The sequence below is a fragment of the Podarcis tiliguerta genome (assembly GCF_965153285.1).
Source record: "Podarcis tiliguerta genome assembly, chromosome: 17".
Classification (NCBI taxonomy): Eukaryota; Metazoa; Chordata; class Lepidosauria; order Squamata; family Lacertidae; genus Podarcis; species Podarcis tiliguerta.
The window spans coordinates 1,597,083-1,616,418 of NC_139550.1; the positions used below are offsets into that span (position 1 = coordinate 1,597,083).

The following is a 19,336-nucleotide window of genomic DNA, read 5'->3' on the forward strand; positions in this document are numbered from 1 at the left end:
AGCCAGTAATCTGGCTACTGCATAAGCGCTGTGGCCAAGTCAACGCTGTCCAGAGGGTGTCACTGGCACACCAGCTGAAACTAGATCTAGGCAATCCCACACACCAAGGTTACTTGGGCCTCCAGAAATAATCCAGTATCACACCTAAGCTACACACTTGCTGCTTCCGGGGGAGTGCAACCCCATACACAACGGCCTGCCTTTCCACCTCCTAGACTTGAGGACTTAAAACACCTAAGAGCTATGTTTCAATTTGTTGAGCGACATCCAGGCCACCACTACCTCTAAACATCTATCTAGCATCTCAGCTGCCTCTTCTGATTCAGACAGAACACAAGAAATATAGCTGGGCAGCATCTGTAGTTGCCAGCGTTGAAGCTAAAATCAGTAATCAAACATATGATTCCTCTTCATATGACCCAACAGTAAGTACAATCAACATACTCCTGCCCTGCTCCTGCTGTACATGCATTCGTACTTATACAAGAGAAGTTGTTTGCAAATGACCCAGCCTTGAGAGCACACTCGTGCGGAAGTTCTACAGGGACTCATCAACTGTTTTGCCCTGCATGGAACTCAGTTTCACCATCAACCTGACGAACACCAATATCCTGGGTCAAGCTGTCGCCAGCACTCCACACATCAGCATTGGCGACCACACACTTGAGGTGGTAGACAATTCTGAGGACCTGGGCTCCACCACAAAAGTATTGGCAAGACAGCTGCAGCAATGGCTCACATCTCCAAAAGAGTATGGGAGAATGTGATGCTAACAACCAATATCAAGATGGTCTACCAGGCTTGTGTGTTGAGCATGCTGCTTTAGGGAAGTGAGTTGTGGGCAGTTTACAGGAGCTCCTCAATGCCTTCCATTTGTGCTGCGTCCGGAAGATTTTGGGCATCACATGGCAGGACAGAGTCGCAGGCAAATATGTGTTCTCCCAAGCCCACACACCTAGCATGTCCACACTCCTGTCTCAACAACCTCTATGCTGGGTTGGTCATGTCCAGAGAATGGAAGATGGCAGGATCCTCAAGGACATGCTCTACGAGGAGTTGGCTTCAGGCACCGGGCCTGTTGGCAGACCAAAGATATGCATTACAAAGATGTCTGCAAATGTGAAGAAGAAGAGGAGGAGGAGGAGGAGTTTGGATTTGATATCCCGCTTTATCACTACCCTAAGGAGTCTCAAAGCAGCTAACAATCTCCTTTCCCGTCCTCCCCCACAACAAACACTCTGCGAGGTGAGTGAGGCTGAGATACTTCAGAGAACTGTGACCAGCCCAAGGTCACCCAGCAGCTGCAGGTGGAGGAGCGGGGAATCGAACCCTGTTCCCCAGATTAGGAGACTACCGCTCTTAACCACTACACCACACTGGCTCTGAAAGACACAAAAGCTGGCAACATTAACCCCGCAGTGTGGGAATCCCTTGCAGATGACTGCAGTGCCTGGAGACAAGCAGTCAGGTCATGTATCCACATCAGTAAGTAGAGAAGGGATAACCACTAGGAGGACTGCAGAGAGAAGAAACGAAACGGTGCACCACCACCAGCAGCAAAACAGGACACCTTCATCTGCCCCACCTGCAATAAAACATGTCTCTCCTGCATCGGTCTCTACAGGTCCTGTAACTCTCCCAAAGGTTAGACTTTTGGCCTGAAGGAGCACTCTTCCATTGTATCCAGAGGCAGACAGATGCCAACAACCAGGTGCTTATACAAACCACATGCAGTTTATGGGGGAGTGTCCTTTGCATGATATCCTACTGTAGGTAGAAGACTGTTAAAAGCATATACTAGGAATGCGCCAGATAACCAGGCAAATTGGGGGAATTTGAGTTGCACCACAAAGCATCCCGAGCTAAATCAGGGTCCCCCCAGAAGCCTTGCCTTGCTCCCGTCACTCTGTCGACTTTTCCATCTACTGGATTTCTACATGTTTGCAAGAAGTTGGTTTCATCCAAGTGCTTTGTCCAGAATGCTGCCTGCAGAGCACTGAAGAGCCCTGGGTTTTATTTTATTTTAATTGAAGCAGAGGAGCAGAAAATAGTCTTTCAAGTTAAAAGCTTCATTTATCTTTTTCACAAAATCACCTGCTGCTCTGCTTCGATATCTGCAGAGCGTGAGTGCCCAGCAGAAAGATTACCGGAGACATAAAAGACCTAGGTAGATTATTTAATTATTTGAGGCATACTGCAGCCTTCATATGGAGAATGAGAACAAGATCTTACCAAAAACAACGGAGCCATGGATAACTGCACTGTAGTTGTTTACGAGGGGTAGTGCCTTAGCAAACAGGGATGAAATGTTTAAGGATAAGGTTCTTATGGAATATAGCTCATGCAGTAACATGGAATATGGCGACATCCCAATTATGGAACACCCTCTTCCTGGAGGTAGGAATTGCATCAGTGCTGTTGGCATTTCAGTGTTAGATAAAGACCTAGCATTCTGCCAAGGCTGTTGTGGATTTTAGTCTACTTCTGCAATAAACCATGGGATATTCCATAGGGGTTGAAATGTGGTGAGATGGTTTCACCTACTTTCACTTTTATTGGAATTGTGTTGTAACCTGCCTTGGAACTGTACGATCAAAGGGTGGCCAAAAGAAACTTAATTTATAAATAAACTCAAAGGAAATGCAAGGGAAACTACAAGTGACGGTATAGTCCAAAACCTTTAGCATGTGTGCCAAGTACCAAAGACAGCTAACGGTCTAGAATCCACCTGCAGCGCATGGTAAGTACTAGTATTGAATCAGCAAGATATGATGGCAAGCAGTGCCTACCTACTCATAGTTCATTACTACAATCACTACTTCAAGGTGAAGCAACTACAACTTGCACTTGTGAGCCCTGTAGGAAATCACGCCAAGGCTAATTCGCCAGACACTGCATTTGTTGTGAATTAATCAGACAATGGGCCTCAGCCAGCCATCTACACACCCAGTCGTTATGGTTGACTTGGTGGCCAAATAATTCATTTCTGGTCAAAAACCAGAAGAAACTACACTTGCCCTTTATTCTAGCCTTTTCTTTTCAACTACCAACATTTTGTGCTCCTGAATCTTAATGCTGCCTTGCCTCCATCTTCATCTGACTAATTAATAGCCCTGCCAGTTGCCAAACTGGGCTCTTCTGGAGGAAGGTGTAGCGTATAAAACTATTAAATAAATGTATTAGTAGTTGTGGTAGTAGTAGCAGTAGTAGTAGTCGTCGTCGTCATCATCATCATCATCATCATCATCGACTTCAGTAGGAAAAGTCTGGTGAAAATTTCCTCTTGGATGACACAGAAAACATGGTGTGGAATTTAAAACATTGGGAGGACTTCCTGTGAAAGTTGGGACGAGTTAGTGGGAGCCATGTGGATAGTGTTTGAATGGTTTTGTCATGGTCTTTGGCTGGTACAATAAAGCTTACTGCAGTGGAAGCCATGGCCATCAGCCACCCCCTCCAACTCCCCTCTCATGAGCTATTACATCCATAGAATCAATGTCCAACTATAGGTTTTGCAATGTACCAAAGCCAATGGACCAATGCCCCAAAAGCTGTATAAATGATCTTCTGAAATTATACAGCAAGCTAACAATATAATTATATATAATCCCAAGTTGGAAAAACTGCAAATGGGTTTTTTTTTATTATTGAAAGAATATCATATTTTTCAGTGTATAAGATGCTCCCATGTATAAGACGACCCTTATTTTTTTGAACCCAAAATTAAGAAATCGGGCCAGAGCCCAAACCCGAGCCACCTGAGCCCGTGATAAAAGCCCAAACCGAACCCGAGCCCAGGCCACCCAAGCCAGAGTCTGGGCCACCTGCACCAGAGCCAGAGCCGGAACTCCTGAGCATTGACCAACCATGTCTAAGACAACCCCCAAATTTTGACTAAATCCTTTTAATATATGGAAAAATATGGTATGTTGTTAGCAACTAAACAAGAGTGCTAAGAATGAATATATAAATGGATGGAAAGACAGCGACTATGGAGCCGACCAATGGGCTGCAGGAGGAGGAGGAGGAGGTCGCGGAATGGAGTCCAGCCCAGTCTAGCCGGGGATCAGGCTGCAGGCAGCCATCATGTGCTGGCATTCTGCTTGTGTTTAAAACTCCATAGCAACAGAACAGGCCTCTCATGTGACCGGTAACCCCTGCCATTGTCTGTTTGATCCTTTCACTCTGGATTCTGAGCCTGACAGCGACGGCTGCATGGGCAACGTGGGCAGCCAAGTAGAGAAACAGGATTTCTTGCCGACTTCTCCAGGAGGTCTGCATGGCATGCGTCAGCCAGACGGGCTGTTCCGGAAAGGAACGTCACAGCGTGGAGTTTTGGGCTACTTCCATTGGGGCAAGTGGGACACCCGGGCTGAGAACAAGCACCAGTCATCTGGAGGTGGCTTTCAAAGGGACTATGAGAGTGACCAGGAGAACCAGTCCCCCGAGCGGTATTTCCGGGACCATCAGCAGGCAGCTGATTTCTCCAAGAGCTCATTGCCTGAACGTGGACGCTTCGACAAGTGTCGGATCAGACCCTCTGCCTTCAAGGTGGTATCATGGAAGAGCCTGTTATCCATGCCGAGGCGGTCATCAGCCAAAGGCCAGAAGCTGTCTAAGAGCAACAGGACCCTGACCCAGAACATCACCAGCAGCTCCTCGCAACGCAGCCCTCTCCGCAGTCACCTGCTGCACACCATCAGCCTGGATGAGAGCACAAACTCTATCCAAAGCTTCCCCACCGACACTTCATGTTTCAAACCTGCTCCAACCCAGCTCAATGCTTCCGCAGGCCACAACAACCACACTGGCGACTCCTTAGACAGGGCTTCTCAGGGGCCACGGGACCCTTTGGCTGTAGACAAAACAACTCTGTCTTGCAAGAGCCTGAGCCCCCTGCAGAGCTCTGGGGAACCACACCCTCCGAATGAACCCACAAACTCCTTGGAAGATGTGGTGAAGCAGCTCGAGGACCAGCTGACTGAGTGAGAATGATGGTCCCTTCACTCAGATATTTGAGGACAAATGGCGTTTGTGGATGGATGAGCTGGATGAACTGAAGCAGGAGGTTCAGCTGCAGCTCTGCAAAGCTCAGCAGGAAGAGAAACGGCTCCAAGAAGAGCTAGACCTTCAACAGAGTCAGTGCGAGGAGCTGAGGCAGCAGCACCAACAGGAAGAGCGCCTGAGTCCCATATTGGAGGAGACCCAGTGAGACGTCTGTCAGAAGACTGCAGGGATTTCAGTGCTCAAGCAGCAGTTCCCAGATGCCCATGAGATGGCCCAGAAACAGGGTGAAATCTTCAGTTTGAAAACACAGCTGCGGGAAGTCCAAACAGAGTTGCAAGCCAAGGACTCGCAAGTGGCACCGTTGGGGGACTCTTCCCAAACCTTGCCAGAGCGTGGCTCCCCTGTTCCTCCATGGGACTCTCCCATGCAAGCATGCCAGGACGTTTTGGCTTGTGAAACAGATGGCTCCAAAAGTAGGGGGGTGAAGGGGGAGAGTGCAGAGGGCGCTGAATGGCTATGGGGAGAATTGCTGCGCGAGAGGTGCCAAGGCCCAGCTGCAAGAGGCAAGCTTTGAGCAGGAGAGGAAAACTTGGGAAGAGGAGAAGAAAATAGTCATGTGCTATCAGCGAGAGATGCAGGCCAGGTGTGCGGAGATGTACTACCGCAACCAGGCACTGGAGAGGCAGCTAAGTCAGTCCTGGAAGTTCCAAGCTGAGCCCAGATGTATCAGCTAAAGGTCTGGTTCACCTCGTCCATAGAGGATTTTGAAGACTGCTGCCGTCCATGGAATGGAATCCCAGCATTGCACCTGGCATTTTCCGTCCATCCACAGTTGCCCTTGCTCTGTCTAGCTTGTTGCTACTTTTCATAATTTTGCTTATTCCACCACTGTATTAGTGTTTAAGTTTCCATTCTTTCAACTTTGTTTGCCAAACATTCATACAACAACACTGTTCTATTTATGTAATTATTTTCGATATATTATTCTTTCCTATGTACAAATATTTGAAATTTGTTAATAAAATATTGGGACACAATCTGCCTGAAGATAATCGTAGTAGAGCAGGTTCTAACACACAAATTCATTAACTGCATTTACATCAACAAAGCAGCTGCTGTGCTGCTGTTGTTATATTGCATCTTCAAAGAATGCAACTTTTCAGTTATAGGGTCAAAAGTCTACTGTAGGTCCATTTATTCAGCCAGAAGACAAGACTTGCTGGCTTTTCATTTGACGAGTCGGATGCGATCACTTTTAATATAGAATAACTTGTCAGGACTTCTGCTGATGTGGCTATAGTATATTATTACAGGAATATTCATTCAATCTGAAAGGAAATTTGGCCTTTCAGCCTTCCCTTCCCCCACAAGCTGCAGGAAAACCCAAACATGTTTTCATTAAATCTTATAATAGATAAGTGACATGCATTCTTACTACAAGTAATTGTCTTCTGCAAAGTGCAATTTACATATCAATTCTTAAATACTTACCCATTCTTATTAGACTAAGCAATTAGAAGTTCATAAATATGCTCACCATGGTGAGCATCTGGTAAGCCTGACAAGTCCTATGCCCCACGTTTCAGCTCTAAGATATGATGGGCTGGGGAAACTACCTGACTTCACAGCGCACTTTGGAGATACTCCAAGGACCTCTGCTAAGAGATACTGGAACTGGCCCCTTCCCACAGGGGAAGCCAGCCAAGACTACCAAAGCCACCCACACTTTGCAGAAACCAACCAGTCGACAACACTACGTTAGCCTGCCTGTGGAACAGTATTCATGCATGAAGAAATATATACTACATGTGGTAAACAGTCACACCGTCCCAATATTACAGCACAAAATATTTTGAGTAAAGAATTTAAGAATTTCATCTCAAAATATCTTCTGAAAAACTGCACAAGAATGGCCTGGAGTAGTGATAAATGCTTTTTGTTGCGCTACTACTGACTAGTGTGCAATCATTATGCAAATCAGGTTATATTTCCATATATTTTTTTACTTCCCTAATTTATTCTGCTGCTGCTAGTCATAGGGAGGAGTAAAGAGCTAAATCACACCACTGAACTGAAGTTCTCCCCATTGAAACTATTGCTCCATCTCCACTTCTGACTTCTGATATTTTACCAGGAATTGTAAACACTTTCAAGCTCATGCTCACAGCTAAAAGGGCTAGAAACTTACTTTGAAAAAAGTTTGATAAAATTTAACATAAACTGCTGGATTTAACATAAGCCACTGCCCAATTTCTTAAGGAAATCCGCCCTGAGTGCTCCCTGGAAGGACAGGTCGTGAAGCTGAGGCTCCAAGACTTTGGCCACCTCATGAGAAGAGAAGACTCCCTGAAAAGACCCTGATGCTGGGAAAGATGGAGGGCACAAGGAGAAGGGGACGACAGAGGACGAGATGGTTGGACAGTGTTCTCGAAGCTACCAGCATGAGTTTGACCCAACTGCGGGAGGCAGTGGCAGACAGGAGGGCCTGGCGTGCTCTGGTCCATGGGGTCATGAAGAGGCGGACACGACTAAACAACTAAACAACAACTGCCCAATTCCACACTTGCATTGTACAACTGCAAAACATCACGGGAACAGTATCTGACTGACTGTGAGAAAAAGGACCGCAAACAAGGGGTCAAAGTTCTGCATTGCAAAGAACTTCAGAAAGAAAACAAGTTTATTGTGATACGTAACGGACACCACTGAGCAATAGCTATTCTGATACCAAACTCTGGCCAAGCTGATCTCTTGAGACTGCTTAGTTTTCTGGGGTTTGGGGGCTCCAATATAGATAGATACCAGTGTGAGGCTAGGTCTACAGGATAGATTTACTGGTGACATGCTATTAAGGGAGGTGCGAAGGATTGTACAACAGCACATGACTTTTCTCATAGGGCATCTGTGTTTGGGATGCCCATGCCATGTATTGAATGACAAACAAATGCGGAGTTCTTTAATTACACCAGGCTGCAAAACAGAAGAGAGGAGAAACATCCATCGCCGTTGCTGAACACAAGATGCCCTTGGCTCTCACTCAACTGTCACCTAGTGGCAATCATTATATCAGGCTACCACCCCAGCGGGTCAGTGTAACAACTGTTAAGAAGGAATGCCTGAATCTCCTTAACTCCCCTTTTTCCCTTATGCACCATGTCCTTTAGATGCAAGCCTGAAGGAAGGGAATCTACGAGTTTTTGTAAGCTGCTCTGGAAGCCTTGACTAAAAGAGTGGGTTTAAAATGCTTAAAATAAATAGATTACAGTAGACGTGGCAAATGCTATAACACTACTTATACCATATTAATAATGTTGCACAGTGTTTTCAGATCTATAATTATCCTAAAAGTTGATCTCCTGGTTACCATGGTACACTACTTATAGAAAAGACAAGCACAAAACAGGGGGAGCATCTACGGCAGGCAACTCCTGCTGGAAGTGTCCCAGATATTTGGTGAGAATCTCCGCTAAAAATGTAGTTCTGCAGAAATGTTTCTTCCAAAACACATTTGGCCTGGAATAAATTTTATTTCAAGCACCTTTTCTTTCTTTCTTAAGCCAGCATTTTACTCCCGTCCTCTTCTACACTCTTAAGTATTCTTATTTTGTTTTTCTGACAAATGTCATTTCAAGATGTGTACATCCCACCAGAAGTGTCAAATCGAGAACAGCCTTTGCCAAAGGTGTCCTGGGCTTTGAAGACACTCGAACTCAGGATGCAAGAGAGAAACGTGCTAAGAGGAAGGTACGCTTGGCAAATCCACACCGTGATCAACTCCCACCCAGAAACCAATTGTCCCCACTGTGGAAGGACGTGTGGATCCAGAACTGGCCTCCACAGTCACTTACGGACTCACTGTTAACACCGTGTTTATGGAAGACAATCTTACTTGGCTACAAGTGATCGCCAAAGAAGACCTATTAAAGTATTCAATTTTCTATGCATTCATAAGTCAAAATGTTCAGTTCGTCACCAATTAATGCTTGCGTTTATTCAATGTGAGCATGTGTCGCTTTGCTGCACTACTAAGCAGCAATCACCTGTCCACACACTCTTACAGTAAAAGGGTAGGCGGTTTTTTTGACAAATGGCATGTCTTATATGCAGAACTGAATAATACCACAACCACCCTCTCTTTAACAGAGCCCATACCTCCCCCTTCCTAGTATCATGTATGTTTTGAACACAGTTCCCATTCTGCCTTGCTATCAAAGGAGTAACACCATTGGATGCAACTCAGGATTTTTTTCTTTTAATACAGTGGACCCTCCGGATACAAAATTAATTTGTTCCGGGGGTCTGTCCACAACCCGAAAAGTCCGTAAGCAGAGGCGCCGCTTCTGCGCATGTGCAAGCAGCGAAAACCCGGAAGTATACATGTTCGTATCCCAAAAATACGCAGGTGGACGTACCAAGAGACTTTCTTAAATAAACAAGACTAACGGTGCAATCCTACACATGTCTACTCAGAGGTAAGTCCCACTGAGTTCAGTGCAGCTAAGTGGTTACAGGTTCGCAGCCTAAGTTATTTAACAGGTCAACATGTTAGAATTGTTCAGATTTAATCTGTTATGAAATTATATGGCTGAACACAGAATGCATATGAGTGCAGTAATGAATGTCACTTCCAATTGATGATGATTTGCACCCTGTTCTCTTCCCTGACAAGATATCCTTTACTGGTAAGTTGCAACAGCCACTGTGACATTCTGAGGTGAACAGCACATTCATAGCCAAGCATTTATACATGTTTGTCGAGTCCTTTGCTTTCGAGTGCCACTGCTGATAACCCTGTCCACAAGTCAATGACTGCAGCGTTGCTATTTCTCTCAGAACTCATCTGACAGGAGCTACTTCTCCAAACTGCTAATGCATTTTCAAGAAAGAAATGGAAAGTTGTTCCAACTGAAAAGGTGCTTCAGCTTCCCCCCTTTGGTGCCTACTTGATAGCACTGTCCATCTTCAACTGACATGATCAATACCACAATACGTCTTGTCTAGTTCTGCTCCAATCAACATCTGATATATGAAGCCTTACTGTATCACCAACATTACCTGGAGAAGCTGGCCGTTTATGAAGAGGGGCCATTCATGAAGAGAGTCCACCTTGCTCAGTTTTATTCTTTTTAATCCAGGTGTTACACGCAACGCCGCATCCTTATCCTCCTCTTTTATCAGGTTCATCACAAATAGCATTCGTTAACTGGTTGCTCTCCATGAAGACCTGCAAGTATTCCGACATTCCTTTGGACAAGCGTAGCATTTTGTTTGGGTTGTAACTACAACTTCCTTGTCATTTTCCAAGTTATTCTTGCATTCTCAACTTCACCCTATGTCCAACCACTGTTTTTATTGTATCTCCTTCTGCTTCAGTTTCATCCAAAACTTCACAAGGTGTCTGGTGTCCAAGCGAATTTTCACCTTTGTTCCAAACATATAGGCTGTTTGATCTTTTTAAAAGTAAGCAAAGTTAATGAACTGCACAAGTTCTATTAGGATGATACTAAGCATCACACAGCATCTTAAAAAGCAGAGACATCACCTTGCCAACAAAGGTCCATATAGTTAAAGCTATGGTTTCCCCAGTAGTGATGTATGGAAGTGAGAGCTGGACCATAAAGAAGGCTGATCACCGAAGAATGGATGCTTTTGAATTCTGGTGCTGGAGGTGACTCTTGAGAGGCCCATGGACTGCAAGAAGAACAAACCTATCCATTCTTAAGGAAACCAGCCCTGAGTGCTCACTGGAAGGACAGATCCTGAAGCTGAGGCTCCAAGACTTTGGTCCCCTCATGAGAAGAGAAGACTCCCTGGAAAAGACCCTGATGTTGGGAAAGATGGACGGCACAAGGAGAAGGGGATGACAGAGGACGAGATGGTAGGACAGTGTTCTCGAAGCTACCAGCATGAGTTTGACTGAACTGTGGGAGGCAGTGGAAGACAAGAGTGCCTGGCGTGCTCTGGTCCAGGGGGTCACAAAGAGGCGGACACGACTAAACGACTAAACAACAACAACAAAGCATCACACACTACAGTAAGATATAACAACCGCTGGGCATCATGTCACTGGATGCCCACAGAGCTTTTGACCACTTAGATTGAACCTTGGCAACTGCTTTTTAAAACTGAATTTTATTGTATTGTATTGTTATTACCGTTTGTAGCCAAGACCATTATAGATCAAACTCCCAGTATCTGTTTTACATAGCTTATTCAAGCACTCTCCCACCCTCTCCCCATATAACCCAACTACAATGAAGGTTTGAGTTAAATGGATATGACTACTGTGGCTTTGAGACTTACAGGATGCCCCCTGTCCCCCTCACTTTTGGTTGTTTCTCTAGAACCTTTGGCATACATAAAAATAGACACCGGGCATAATGGTAAACAAGCAGGAGCATAAAGATTTTTTACCTGCAGTTGATATAGCAATACTGACAACAGATGCTCTGAAGACAATTCCTGCTCTAGTCAATGAGATAGAAGGCTCTGAAAAGTTTGTAGTTTAAAAATTACAGCAACTGTGGTATTTTACGTGTAAATATCCCACCAGGGCAACAGAGTGAATATGGCTTTCCACTGTACAACAAAACAGTTTGTTAACTGTGGGTAACGATTCCCAAAAATCTAAAGGCACTATTGCAGCTGAATCTTTGCATCACATGTATACTTTGTAAAATGGAACTAAATAGATGGAAATCGCAAACTTTGGATAAGGTTGAATAAATGTTTCTACAATTATCCTTCTCCCCAAAATCATTCCCCCCCTTTCAAATCCTACCAACTAAAATACTTTAAATTGGCAAAAATGTTTTCTAAATATACACATTTTCACGTGAGGCCTGGTTTCAGGCACATGGCCCATTGGCAGACCACCTCTGTGTTACAAAGATGTCTGCAAATGTAGCACAAAGACTCCAATCCCTTGCAGATGACTACAGAGCCTGGAGGCAGTCAGGTGTTATATCCACAGCAGTGACCAGAGGTGACCAGCAGTGACTGCTGGGAGGAGCTCAGGGAGAAGAAATGCCATGAGGCATCTATAGCAGCACAACCGGATGCCTTCATCTGCCCCAGCTGCAACAAAACATGTCTCTCCCATATCGGTCTCTACAGCCACAGCAGGTGCTGTAACTCTCCAACAATCTGACTTCACACCTGAAGGATCACTCCTCCACTGTCTCCCAAGACAGGCAGATGCCAACCAACCAAGTGTGAGGGCTCAACTCTCAGGCACGATACACTACAAACATGCCAAGCAGCCAGGTTGGGGAGAACAACAACAACAACAAAAATAATTTATTATTTATACCCCGTTCATCTGGCTGGGCTTCCCCAGCCACTCTGGGCGCTTCCAAAAAAATATTAAAATACTGTAATACATCAAACATTAAAAGCTTCCCTAAACAGGGCTGCCTTCAGATGTCTTCTAAAAGTCTTTTGACATACTATGAAGTTTTCCAGCTACATTATATAATATCCTGTGTACCTGATGATATTAATAGCCCATAGCTAAACATGGAAATTGCTAAAATAGACAAGTCAAAACGTGAAATTCTTGTGTTAGGCCAGCAATAATTCCATATGATAAATGAAACCCAGAACCCATTTTCCAAAGGCTACTCTTCCGGCCTGAAAGAAATGGAGATAGAAACTCATGGAAGATATGTCTTCATTGCTTCTACTGGGATTAAACTTCTACTGTTGGAACAAGCTGGTTCAGTTTAATGACTGGTCTAGCAGAGGGTTTCACAGTTCATGAGACTTTTTTGAATACTGGCAACCCCTATCTATAGAGAAATGAGTCAATAAATTGCAAGGACTGCACATCAATTGGCTCAAACTTCACTAAGCACATAATTTCATTACGGAAACATCAATAAAGAAATCTGTGCAAAGGGACTTAACTGGTTTTGAGCACTTAATTTTAGAATATGAACACAGTACAAAAGTATTAGTTTCAAAGATATGCTCTTTATTGAACGATAAAACAACAAACTCGTTCTCCTCATTAGAGGGAGTTTGGGAACAAGACATAGATCAAGTAATTTCAGATGAGGCACAGTCAAGTATCTGGAACTAGTCATACCCACTTCTGAAATGGCCAGGGAGTGTTCTTTAAAATGGATTTATCTGCTTTTAGTTTTGTTTATTTACCCTTGCATTTAGTGCATACATCTGGCTCTAAAGAATACAACTGTTGGAGGGGATGTGAGGTACAGCAGTCTTACGCAAACATGTGTTGGAACTGTCCTGTAGTGTTTTCTTACAGGTCTGTGATTTTCAAAGAAACAGCAAGAGTCACAAAACAGAATATACATCTATCTCTGCATTCAACACTTCTCGCTAAAATGAAGATACAACATACAAGTCCTTAATTGTTGTTTTTTGGCTGTTGGCAGTTAGATTGGAGAGTGTCAAAAACTGCTAACTGGCAGATTATACTTTAGCCTTTGGTGCATGGTGACATAGACTACAGAACATTGCTATGGCACAAAAATTGAATTTCACCATAAAACTTGGCAAAAGAGAAGAGAAATACAACTAAAGGAGTCCATTAAGTGGAAGCAAATAAACAGGAACTAAGTATGTCACAATTCTTTTTTCAGCTCTGGGATAAACCATGATTTTCTACGGAAGACAATCCAACAATATTTTTTTTCTGTGTAGTCATAAGCATGTCATACATGTTTTTTTCGTCTCAAGCTATATTCACCAAGTGGTCATTGGGAGGGGGGTGGGACAGGGGGAGGGTTGTTCCATATTTGGGGCTTTTTTTGTTTTTGTTCCAGTGGGTGTACAAATGTTTTAAAAATAAAAATAAAATTTACCACCAAAGGCAGGAGTTCCTACTCTAATGTGGGTCTAACTTCCTATTCTTTGTTTAAAGTTTTTGAACATTTAGAAGTACAAATGTTTGACATGCAAGACAACAGAAGCCAAATTTAAGAGAGGGAGGAGGGAAGAAGGGAACCCAGTAGGCTCTGGGGTGCACCACTGTGCCCATATGTGTGCCCAAAGGGCACCATGTTGGCAACCCAATGCATAGATAGAAACACATATACATAGGTAAAGGGACCCCTGACCATTAAGTCCAGCTGTGACCGACTCTGGGGTTGCGGCGCTCATCTTGCTTTATTGGCCAAGGGAGCCGGCGTACAGCTTCCAGGTCATGTGGCCAGCATGACTAAGCCGCTTCTGGCGAACCAGAGCAGCGCACGGAAACGCCGTTTACCTTCCCGCCGGAGCGGTACCTATTTATCTACTTGCACTTTGACGTGCTTTCGAACTGCTAGGTTGGCAGGAGCAGGGATTAAGCAATGGGAGCTCACCCCATTGCGGGGATTCGAACCACCGACCTTCTGATTGGCAAGTCCTAGGCTCTGCGGTTTAACCCAGAGCACCACCCACGTCCCTACACATATACATAGTCCTTCATTTATATTTATTTAACTAGCTGACATCCCAGCATGCTCCTTAAAATTGCTTGCAGAATGCTAACATCATCCTGCTTAATAAGACCCAAAACCAGTTATTTTTAAGTGAGGGAGAAAGAAAGCTCCAACAATATAACCAATATAATTTTATAATGCATAAGTAATACTACCAACTCCAGAGACTGAGCAGCTCAATCGGGGGGGGGGGGGGGGAGAATGCAGAAGGCTTCCAAATGTAAGAGAATCTTAAATCATTAATGAAACTAAGCTTTTAATATATGCAAATTAAATTATATATGCATCTTTCCTCAGACTAAATTTAATGTGCGTGCTTCATTCACAATTCAGTCTTGTACAGAACTGAGGAAGAAACTGACAACTTGCATTTTTTATTACTCCAGACCACAAAATGATAATTTATGTTCTCTTTTAATAATATAAAACCTGGTAGCTAAGCCAGAACACTGGATACTGCTTTCTGGCACATGGCTTCAAAGAAAGGAAGGCCCTGCCAGATCACGTGACTGAAGCTGCGGTCCCAGCTAGGCAAAAATATGTTTTTGTTTTGTTTTTAATGTCATGCCAAACTTGACTATTTGCCTGTTTCAATGCAGTGGCATGATTCAGACGAACTCAAGCACTTTCAAAACCTAGCCAGTTTAAGGAGGGTGAAATCCAAAAGACTTTAATGGGAGAGTTGAGCACTAAACTCAGTGAGATTGAGATTGAATCCTGACAAGACAGAAGTACTGTTTTTGGGGGACAGGAGGCGGGCAGGTGTGGAGGACTCCCTGGTCCTAAGCGGGGTAACTGTGCCCCTGAAGGACCAGGTGCGCAGCCTTGGACTCACAGCTGTCCATGGAGGCGCAGGTCAATTCTGTGTCCAGGGCAGCTGTTTATCACCTCTATCTGGTACGCAGGCTGAGACCCTATCTGCCCGCAGACTGTCTCTGTTGAGTGGATTTCTGTTTAACTTTTATATGTTGTTATTATTATTATGATTTAATACTATTCTAATGATTGTTGAATGTTACTTTTTTGATGTAGGTTGCCTATTTTAAAGTTATGTTTTATTATCACATTTTTGTATTGCATTAGATTCTTATAAGATGTACTTTTTTTGTTTCTTCAGCTTGTAAACCGCCTTGAGTATTGTGAGATAGAAAGATGGTATACAAATTAAAAATTAAATAAGTAAATAAATGAGAGAAAGACACTCCCCCCCCCCCCCGAATTCAGGAGAAGGGGTGAGGCTCTTCCTGAAATCACGCTAAACCTTGGAGACACACAGAAAGCGTGTTCTCCTTCATGGAGAGCACGTGTTGCGGTGGGGGCCGCCAGGACACTCCAAAGTTGTGGGGCGGGCTAATTGACCGTTGGCCACTGATGCGATTGGGCTTCCCTTGTTGTTGGGAAGAAGTTAATGTTGCCATTTGTTGATTGACAGCCAGAAATGCTAAAACTCCTTGCACGAGGCTAGGGCTTCCTCTTTTCGACCGTGCATCGCATTGCCCACCCCCCCCTTCCTATATTTAGGGTTGTTCGCTATGCCTGTCATGGGGTCGTCTGCTCTTGGGACAGGGGCCCGGTAGGAATTTTGTCCATCTGGCTGATTGGCTGGGGCCATGTGGTTTTTGCCTACTGCGTAGCAAATCATTGGTTGTGGTTAAGGTTGTGGTTAGGCATTGGTTTATGGTTTGGTTGGTTGAGGGGCATGGATTGGCTGTGCCTGCCCCTCTAATGCTGCTGCTGCAAGGGATTCCATTAAAGGAATTGGGGGCTAACTATTGCTTGTCCACTCTGTCAAGGGGGCTCGGGCCATAGCAATGAGCTCCTGGTTGCATTTGGGGAGGGCTGAGGACAGGTTCCCTGCTCCGACACTACCCCCAAGTGTATTCCCCTATTCTGACTTTCGCATCGTGAGGAATGTCAGTCTGTCCCCCATGGTGGGGGCAGATAGTCGCAACCAATGCCTGAGCAACCACTCACATGTTTGTATTTTTAAAAAGTTGTGGCCAAAATTATGCCAAAACCTTAAACTAAAATTTTGGTGTGATGTGTGAGTTATTTGGGGTGGCTCTGGGGACTTCGACACGCAAAACTATCCATCATTCAAGCTAGCACGACGCACACCGCTGCCGGGCTCCATGTGCAAATGTGATCTGCAGCTGGCCGCCGTCTCAGGCCTTGGACAGGTGGTACTCACCTGGGCTGGCAATTAGACTTTCTGGACAGGAAGGGATATAAAGTCTCGGCTTTTCTTAGTCCATCTGAGCCTTGCTTAAGGAAGATGATCTCTGACATATTCCTGTATCCTTCATTACCCTTAAGCCCTGACTTCCGGCTTGCTGCTTGATCTTGCTTTCCAATGTCTCCTTTGGGGGTCCGGCCTTCTACTATTGAAATTGGTTATTTGAATGTGACCCGTTATTGTTTTGTTTTATTATTTATTAAATTTCTTTAGCCACCAATCAATAAATATCCCTTATATGGCTTACAAGCAAAACACATTCTGTGTGTGTGTGTGTGTGTGTGTGTGTGTGTGTGAGTGTGTGTGTGTGTGTGAGAGAGAGAGAGAGAGAGAGAAAATTGTGCCCGCCACCGAAAAAGAGTCAATTTTTTAAACACAATTACAAGGTAAATAAGAGCGTACCTTGAAGGTCAAGTGGAGCCATAAGTAATCTGACTTGGAGAGGGCCCAAATATAGGGAGCAAGGCAGGGGGAGGAATAAGTAATTAACTGTTTTGGCTGTAGGGCATAACAAACACTGTCATATACAGGTTTTAAAAAGCTATGTCAACAAGTTACATAATGGTCTGTGCAGTGTCATTAAAAAAAAAAAAAAGCCATTGCAAAAGAAAAACACAAATATTTATACTTCTGGAAACCTGCAACATGATGGCTATCCACCCAAAGAACGCAAAAGCAGCAAAACAGGGATACCACTCTCTTAACATCCTATTGCTTACATCCTTTGTCCCTCTAGTCCTTATTCGCCACACAAACAAAGCCTAAGGACCAAATTACACGGTACATTAGATATGTGGTTTAATTCTCTCTCTGTGTGCGTTTCTTTTTCCCATGCTCCCACTTTTTAAATTACTGTTTTAAAAAAATCTCAGCACAATTAAAAACCAGAGAGCATTAAAAGCCACCCTGAAATATTAAATTGCATTAAATATCTTAGCTGGCCACCTATATAAAGCAGAGGTGGTGTCAACCTGACCACTCCAGATTGTAGAGATCGGCTGTCTTATAACTGAAGTGCTGTCACCCATTCTCTGTGCCAACAACTGCACCTCTCTGGTGGCATAACATAGCACAGGGCCTCTGAAGACCATCACAAGTGACAGCAGGAGGATGATGTTCTTCAAATACCCTGGCCCCAGGCTATCTAAGGCTATGATCACTAGCATCTTGATTGGGCTGGGAACAAATCTGAAGCCAGTGCAATGTAAATATGACTGGTATAATACGGACAGAAAAGCATAAGCTCTTCTGGTTGCAGCACTTTGTACCAGCTGTGGTTTCAAGGGCAGATCCACAACTTTTAGAAGACATCTGAAGGCAGCCCTGTATCGGGAAGCTTTTAGTGCCTGATTTTTATTATGATTTTTTATATGCTGGAAGCCGCCCAGAGTGGCTGGAGAAACCCGGCCAGATGGGCAGGGTTTAAATAATAAAAGTGTTGTTGTTGTTGTTGTTGCAGCATTGATCTAACCATACTTTGACTGAGAGTGCAATCCTCTAATGCTTACAAGGGGGTAAGCCCGCTGAATGCAATGCTGTATATTTCTATAAAACCAATTAGGTGGCTCTTCAACAACTTCAGTGTCACACATATCTGGGCATAAAAATGAAACACTCCAGAACTCCAAAGGTATTTGTTTCAACTAAAGGAAAAGTTCTTAGCTCCAGCTATGAATATGATAATCACATCTATGATTCACTATCATCTGGAACGAAAAAATATGCATTTTAAAATTAGCTTAAGAAGTCAGTTAAGGTTGGATAAACAGAATTCTCAATCTATTTTTTAAGTTCATGTTTAACAATTGTGACATTGGAACGAGGAGAGGAGAGTTAGAAGGAACTATTTAATTGGAACTACACAGGTTTCTAGAATGGTATCGCTCTTTTTAAAAAGTTAGAATATGTTTGCGCTTGAAAATTCATTTTTGGAAACCTTCAATCATCCATGAGTATTAATTTAAAGTAATAGTTATGAAGGTATAGTTACTAATCTAAACTAGCAATATGCCAGTTTCAAAGCAACAATATTGCTATATCTCCTGATTCTCCCAAAACCTCAGTCTAAAAGGTTCGTTTTGAATAATTACCAGTTCACCCTCCATAATGTCTCCATTCACAGGTTTTACTTCTAGTTTTGTTGCTGGGATTTCCAATATGTCATTCTTAAATTTAAATGTTGGTGTTTTTATGTAGCTGCCTTGGAAGTTCCTGCTGGAAGTTGGGAGATAAATTTAAAAAGAGTATTTCAGCTCTTATGTAAAATCTGGAGGTATATTCTTCCAAAATCTTCAGATATGGAAAGCTTGAAATCACAGCATCTGAGCTGAAAAGGACCTCAAAGGCCATACAGTGGTACCTTGGTTTCAAATGCCTCGTTACTCAAACAATTGGAACCCGAACATTGCAAACCGGGAAGTAAGTGTTCTGCTTTGCGAACTTTTTTTGGAAGCTGAACATGCTCCGTTTAGAGTGTTACCCTTCCGATTTGAGTGCCACACTTCTGTTTTGGGTATTATGCTGAGGTCTGTCTGTTTTTGCTAATTATTTTGCATTTTTGCAGCTTTTTTGTTTTGCTTTTGTGACTGTGTGGAACCCAGTTCAGCTACTGATTGATTGTGTGACTGCAGTACATTGTTTA

At 43.8% G+C, this 19,336-nt stretch overlaps 1 protein-coding gene and 1 pseudogene across 16 annotated transcripts in view; one reads left to right on the forward strand and one right to left on the reverse strand.

Annotated features, from left to right (window-relative positions):
• Positions 1-19,336, reverse strand: part of ADGRL3 (adhesion G protein-coupled receptor L3) — a 524,012-nt gene that overhangs the window by 470,872 nt on the left and 33,804 nt on the right. The window lies entirely within an intron of this gene.
• On the forward strand, positions 3,911-6,037 carry LOC310667555 (NEDD4-binding protein 3 homolog; annotated as a pseudogene). The gene has a single exon. The product of its transcript is annotated as an NEDD4-binding protein 3 homolog (transcript).